The sequence below is a fragment of the Myotis davidii genome, unplaced genomic scaffold, assembly GCF_000327345.1.
Source record: "Myotis davidii unplaced genomic scaffold, ASM32734v1 scaffold448, whole genome shotgun sequence".
Lineage (NCBI taxonomy): Eukaryota > Metazoa > Chordata > Mammalia > Chiroptera > Vespertilionidae > Myotis > Myotis davidii.
In genome coordinates, this window is record NW_006383009.1 from 2,563,524 (window position 1) to 2,570,303 (window position 6,780).

At 52.1% G+C, this 6,780-nt stretch overlaps 1 protein-coding gene across 1 annotated transcript in view; it reads left to right on the forward strand.

Annotated features, from left to right (window-relative positions):
* The first annotated feature begins 6 nt into the window (after positions 1–6).
* The window catches only part of LZTS1 (leucine zipper, putative tumor suppressor 1), a 51,877-nt gene continuing 45,103 nt past the window's right edge, over positions 7–6,780 (forward strand). Inside the window, exon 1 of the mRNA XM_006778303.2 lies at positions 7–90. The gene's annotated coding sequence lies outside the window, so the exon portion shown is untranslated. The remainder of the gene's footprint in view (positions 91–6,780) is intronic.

Below are 6,780 nucleotides of genomic sequence, written 5' to 3' on the forward strand. Positions count from 1 at the left end.
CCACCCCGCACCCCTGAGGAAAGAGGGACGAAAACAAACTGCAGAAGCCCTGAAAGATAATTCTCAAGTCAGCCCGAGGCGCGGGGGCAGGTAAGGAGCGGTGAACGCGGGGTCTCGCTCCCTTCCGTAAGGGTCTCTTGCCACGGAGGACGCCCAGGGTCCGGGGACACCGCGCTCCCCGAGGGGTGCAGCGCGTCCGCGAGTCCGTCGGTCTTTGTCTGTCTGCGCCAGGTCTGTCTAGGTGTCTTTGTCTCAGTGCGTAACTGTCAGGGTCTCGCCTCCGCCAGGGTGGGTCTGCTGGCTGGTCCCAGCCCGAGGAGAGAATGGTACGTCTGTCCTTCTGCCTTCATCTCTGTCTCCCGCAGACGGGGTGTATCTACTCCCAGCCCCGAATCTGATAGACATAAGTGTTGGGTGACACTGGTGTCGAGATGAGGAAGCCAGAGGTGATGGTGAGGCTGGAGGGGCCCTGGCCCCAGACAGAGGGTTTGACAGCTGAAGCCTGGCCCCTGAACTTGGCCTTCTGAACTTTGGTGATGGGCTGTGTCGGCATCAGGGGCAGGGACACTGATGCAGTTAGAGGTTTGGAGTATTTCCCTGGAGGAGTATGTCAGAGGGGATGAGGTAGATAGAGAGGGGGGTGATGACCCCAGGTTTTAAGTGACCCCCTGGTACTGCAAGTCACCAGGATCAGCCCTGAACATGCACACAACACACACACACACACACAAACACACACACACTACATTCACTTACTTCTCTCACCCACCACAGGCAGCCAGCCCCCCACTCTCTGCACTCCTACACACACACACACACACACACACACACACACACACACACACACCCTTCCACATGCTTAAGGCACCGAAACAAGAGCCAGGTGATCTTTCTCTTTCCTGCTCCAAGTGGGAAGGATTGAACCGTGGAGCAAATGAGTGTGCTGCTCGCCCACGAGTGTGTCAGCCTTAGGAGAGTGTCCCAGCCTTGTTAGTTCCAGAGCCCTCCCTTTCCCAGGAACAAGGGAGGGACCTGAGCATCTGAAGCCCCCACATCCTTCCTCTTCATTCCATCCACACTGGTCTTGGGTGCTGGCAAATGAATGAGGAGGCTCTGAGTTCTGGGGAGCTCTTGGCAGGAGCTGCACCAGATAAGGGGCTCCTGCTCTGCTGGAAGTGCAGCCTAATTATAATCGTGGGAGCAGAGGAGCCCAGCCACGGATGGAGAGATGAGCTATCTGCTTGGCAGTTCTCGAGAGACCCTTGAGAACCGTCTGTGGGAGCAAGGGTGTTTGTAACCTGAGCTTCCTCTAAGTTCAAAAACAATTTGCTGTGGGCATGCTGGGGGAACTGCGGGGCTGGGAGCATGTATGTGTATGCACGTGAAAGTGGGTATTAGAGACGAAGTTCGCAGGGGGAAGGGTGTCTGTGCTCCAGGGTGGAAAAGAGCCAAGTGTGTGGGCAGAGGCATATACGCTAACCAGGCGTGGTGTCTGCACCTTCTATTTATCCAGCGCCTTTCTTCTGAGGCGCTTTCTGCATCTCACTGATATTATCTGCTTTGTCATCTCCATTATCCTCACAGCATAACTACCAGGTGGGCATGAGGCATGGTTAACTCTCTGTGTTTACCAGTGAAGAAACTGAGGCACCAGCGGGGCAGGGCTTTCCCTGAGGTCCACAGCTAATGGAGCAAAGTTAGACTTAGCAACTGGGAGTTCAAGTACCAGGTCTCAGCTGGATGGATGTGATGGGGGACTCACTGGACTCGCTGTGAGAAGAAACTCAGGTGGAGAGAGAAGGGTATCTCTCGAAGGTGTGGGCGAGCAAGAGGGAGGACGTTTGTTATTGAACATGTATGGCAGCCTGTGTGCTTCGCGAGGTAGAACCTGTTTCAGCCGTTCAGCGTGTGCACGTGTGTCTGTGCGGATGCCTCAGTGGACCTGCGGCAGGGTAGCTGCCACCAAGGTGCGCTGCTATGTAGTGTGGGTGTTGGGAGAGCCTGTGCATTGGGCATGGGTCAGGGGAGGATTTGCCAGGCAGTTTTGAGAAGCCAGGCATCTGCCTGTATAGACCAAGAGGTAGATGGGCTTTAGCCATAAAATATGGCCTTCTCATTCCCCAAATTTACGTATATACTTTTACACGCATTCCACATTCACTTAATAAATATTCATTGGGTGCCAACAGAATGCAAGGCTCTGGGCCAGGCAGTGAGGCTTCAAAGATGAGTAAAGTAATGATGGCAAACCTGTCATTAAGCAGCTTAGAGATGAGCGTAATGGGTAATAGTTCACATCTAATAACATCCACTGCGTGCACTGTGCCCAGTGTTTTTTATCCATTATCTCATCTAATTCTCAGCGCAGCCCTGCAGGGTATGTGTGATGATCAGAGGAGGAGATAGCAAATGGAGGAGGGAGCGAGGATTTGAACTCAGCTCTGCCCCTGGCGCTTCCACTTTGTCCTGCTACCTTTGAACGTAGAAATACTTGTTTCTTCCCTGTAAAATGTTCTTGCCCAGTCCCGCCACCTAGCTAGCTCCCGCTTGCACTTCTGGTTTTGACCATGTGGATCAACTCCTCCAAGAAACCGCCCCCTCTCCTTTCCTTAAGTCTGGGTCACGGGCCTTCCTGAGTTCCTGCCGTCATTCCAGGCTATCCCACCTGTACCCACTGGCTCCTCAAGAGCCAGCAACATTCTTAGAGGCAGAGGTTGTGTGATGAATTCCCAGCGCAAAGTTTAGTGTCTGGCAACTCTGCATAGGCCCGTAGTCAATGCTTGTTTAATGGAGTGATGGGAGGGAAAAGAGCTGCGAGAGACCCTTATCAGGGGGCACTTTTCCCAATAGCAGATTTGTGCTGGGGGCACACTGGCTGGCTGGCCTCTGATACTCCAGCCTCTGCTTTGGGCCAGTTCCTTCAGAGGCTTTGCCTAGTCAGGGCTTCTCCATCCCAGCTCCTGCCTCCAATAGTTTGGGAGTCTAAGGAAAGCCTAGCCCCCACCCACCCACTCTATCTGCCAATCCACTCAATTTCCAGCCCAGTCAACCGACAAGTACAATGATGAAGGGAGGCACTCTGTGTGATCTAGACTTGGAACCCCAGGGGGGCAGTGGTTCCAGGGCGATGATGAGGTGTTTCTGGGACTTTGCCAGCAAAGAAGTGTCCAAAGGCCTGGGGAATCTTTAGGCAATTTACACGGCTGGTCTTTGAATTTCCTTTTGAATAGGTCTTTGTGTTGCTGCGTTCGAAAGCCACTGATCTAAATTGGACACTCGGACTCTGCTGCTGGGAGTGTGAATTGCTACCATGTTTGGGGAGGTGATCTGGCCATGATTTGCCCAAGGTCACACAGTCACAGTCTGGTGACTCCCTTCCCATGCTCTTTGGACCACCCCATTATTTCTCCTTTCAGGGTTGCCCCATGCCTTCTCAGGGATTGTGAGGACTTCAGTTTTCCTTTCAAAGATCACGACTCGAGTTTGAAAAACTCTGCATTTCACTGTTTATTAAAGGTCTTATCCATGCAAGGTGCCAGGTTGATGGGCTATCTTAAAAAATGCCTAAATAATGGTTTGAGATTAAATTTTGTGATGAGGATTGGGAAGGGGGAGCAGCACACATGAAGCAATGACACCTGGATTATACTAACTTTAAGCACAGCAGCTGCTCAGCATGAGGGAGGTGAGCTCAAAGATGACAGGAAGGAGGTGGTGGTGGACTGACCCTCAAGAAGATGGTAGGAGAGAGGAGACCTTAGAGCAGCCAGGTCACAGCTCCAGGATGCAAGCTGAGAGCTGAGGGGACGGGGCTTTGTCTTCCAGGGGGAGCTCTGGGGGTACCCTGTTACCTCCTTCCCCCGCTCAGCCAGCCACCCTGCCCAGACAGAGCTGGGAATGAAGGGTGGGAGGGCTCACCTCTTATAACTGCCTGCAGCCAAACGAGTGTGCAGACTGGCCTGGGCTTCCTCCTCCAACGATTTAGAGCCGTGCGTGGGGATGTGTGGCAGTCGAGCAGTTGAGTTGGGCTTCGGGCGAGCTGCCCTTGGCACGGCTGCCTCTGTGTCTGCGATCTCCATCCTGCTTCTCTCACTCTCCTGCTTCCTGCCAGACATCGACTTCCACCAGACGGTGAGACGGTGGACGCCATTCCTGGGCTTCCTGCAATAATGATTCTAATCGCCCCTTTCATCTGTCCGGGACTTTACACCTTAAAAGGGACGTTGTTATTAAGGACTCTGTAGGAAGAGTGCTTCTACAATGTGACAGATGAGAAAACTGAGTGAGCTCGTCAGAGGTAAAAGAGTTTACCCAAGATTTTAAGTGGAACGCTGGGATTTGAACCCAGCCATCCTGACTGCCAATCCGGGCTATGGCCGCCCATCATCAGGCCTCACTAATTAGACAGATTTAGACTCCCTGCATTGTTGACAAATGTTTAATCTTCGGGGGGCGAGGGGGATATTTTTTAAATATATTTTTATTGGTTTCAGATTGGAAGGGAGAGGGAGAGAGAGATAGAAACATCAACGATGAGAGAGAATCATTAATCAGCTGCCTCCTGTGTGCCCCACACTGGGGATCAAGCCCGCAATTCAGGCATGTGCCCTGACTGGGAATCAAACTGTGACCTCTTGGTTCTTAGGTCAATGCTCAACCATGCCAGCTGGGCAAAAAGTATATTTTTAAAATCATGAGAACTCAGTTACTTTCATAATCATTATAATTACAAGTGTGATGGGAATCAGAGTTTCCTTCACTTTTTTTAAGCCCCCCATCTCCCTAAGCACTTGTCATACATGTATGTTGAATCAATAAACAATAAACTAGGAAGTATTTAGCATAATAGAATGTCTACTTGAGATTTACTTTAAGAAATGAACTTTTATCTCATACCAGTTCTTTCTTTATAGCTGGCCAATTCGAAAGGTTTCATTCCCTCCACAGTAAAATTACAGAACTTTTGCCTTCACAGAATCTGAATTCATGACTTCATTGGAATACCAAACTTGACTCCATCATCTTTGTCGGTGTTTCCACCATGGGCATTAACCAAGTTCCAAAGTAAAACGGGCTGGCAGTCTCCCCCGGCAATGTGAGCAGAGTGTGGAAACCAGGCTGGGGAGGTGATCGCACACGGAGGCTGCCTCCAATAAGGAGAGATTTCAGAGAGATTCATATGGAGCATGGATGGGAAAAGGGTGCGGTGGGTTTGGAGGGAGATGGAAGAGACAGAGGACAAACTGTGTGTGTGTGTGTGTGTGTGTGTGTGTGTGTGTGTGTGTGTGTGTGTGACGCGCTCATTAATTGTTCTAATCAATCCAGCAGAAAGGTGATTTTTCTTACTAAGTGACAGGCCAAATTGGTATTTGAACAGATGATGTGGGTTATATCCAGAACCTGGAACAAAGGCAGTAAAGAGCTACTGTACCCAGATCACCCATAGATTTGCTTCCATGTCAGTGAGTCACTGTGGGAGAAGATGACTGCTTTCAGGATGGCAGCCAGCAGACACACACACTCTCTCACACACACTCATTCATTTATCCAGTCTTGTCATTTCTCCCTCTGAGACACACTCTCCTGTGGTACCCACACTCGCAGTCACATCTTGGTTGGCCTCTCTGAGGAATGATGTGAAGTGTACTCCGGCAGCCCACCTCCCTGACGCCCCAGGACCTCCATTTCTGCCCTGCCCAGAGCAGTCAGCCTGGCTGCCATCAGCCCTTTAGAGCTGCCGATGCCCCCAGACCAGAGCATCCTTCAGAAGCAGAGGGAAAGGTCTAGGTGAAACTCCCAGCCCAGGGGATGGACAAGGAAACAGCCCCTCAAGGGGGTCAGAAGCAGAGCTAAAATCGGGGTGGGATGGGTATAGCTCTGGAAATCCAATCATGCCTAAGGACAAACCCAGCCCCATGCATGGCTCCAACCCTGGGCACAGACTGTGGGTGGCTGAGGCAGTGCCTGCTGGGCCCCAGGGCTGTGCAGGAGGCTGGCTGGCCTGCTGACTCCGGGGCAGCTGCACTCTCCTTGCTGTGGCAAAGCCATTTGCTGCTCAGTCAGCCTCCTCCTGGCACCCTGGACTGCTAAATTGGTCTCAACTTGCTGTACTTCCACCCACCACCTTAGTCATTATTCACTGGCAGCATTCAGAGAGTGGGTGTAAAGCAGCCGAACATTATATTTCTGCTGAAAAGAGAGAGAATTGAGTATAGGCAGGCAAGGAAAGGAGAGAGGGAAGGAACTAAGAGAAAGTGAAGGAGGCGGAGAAATAAAGCTTGGGTGCCCCAGCACCTTTCCCCCTGACCCCAACAATGTTGGAGGGTAGAAGGGGCAGTGAGCATGGGTGTGTGGGTCTGGGCTCAGTAGGAGGAGCGGCTGGGGTTCTAGGGTGAGAGGGGTACACACACTACAGAGGGGCAGCACCTGTGTGGTCTGGAGGGCGGAAAGGACATCAGCTGTGGGGAGAGAAAGACCTCACCCTCCTTAGCTCCCTGTTCTTTAAGTTCTGCAGTAGGTGCTGTCACGCCAGTGAGCATGTTCCCATGTGTGATTACTTCTCATCTCTCCCCTGCTCCCTGCCTAGACTATCAACCCCTTGAACGAGCAAGGGTGTCATGCCTCAGGTGCGTAGCACCAGGCCCTGGACACAGCCAGGGCTCAGTCCCAAACGAATGAGACTGATGCCGGAGAGCCTGCCGTGGTCCTTCCTACCCAGCCACTTCAGATCTCCCTGTGCTGCCCGGGGGCCTCCAGATCTGGGGACGGAGGCAGCCAAGA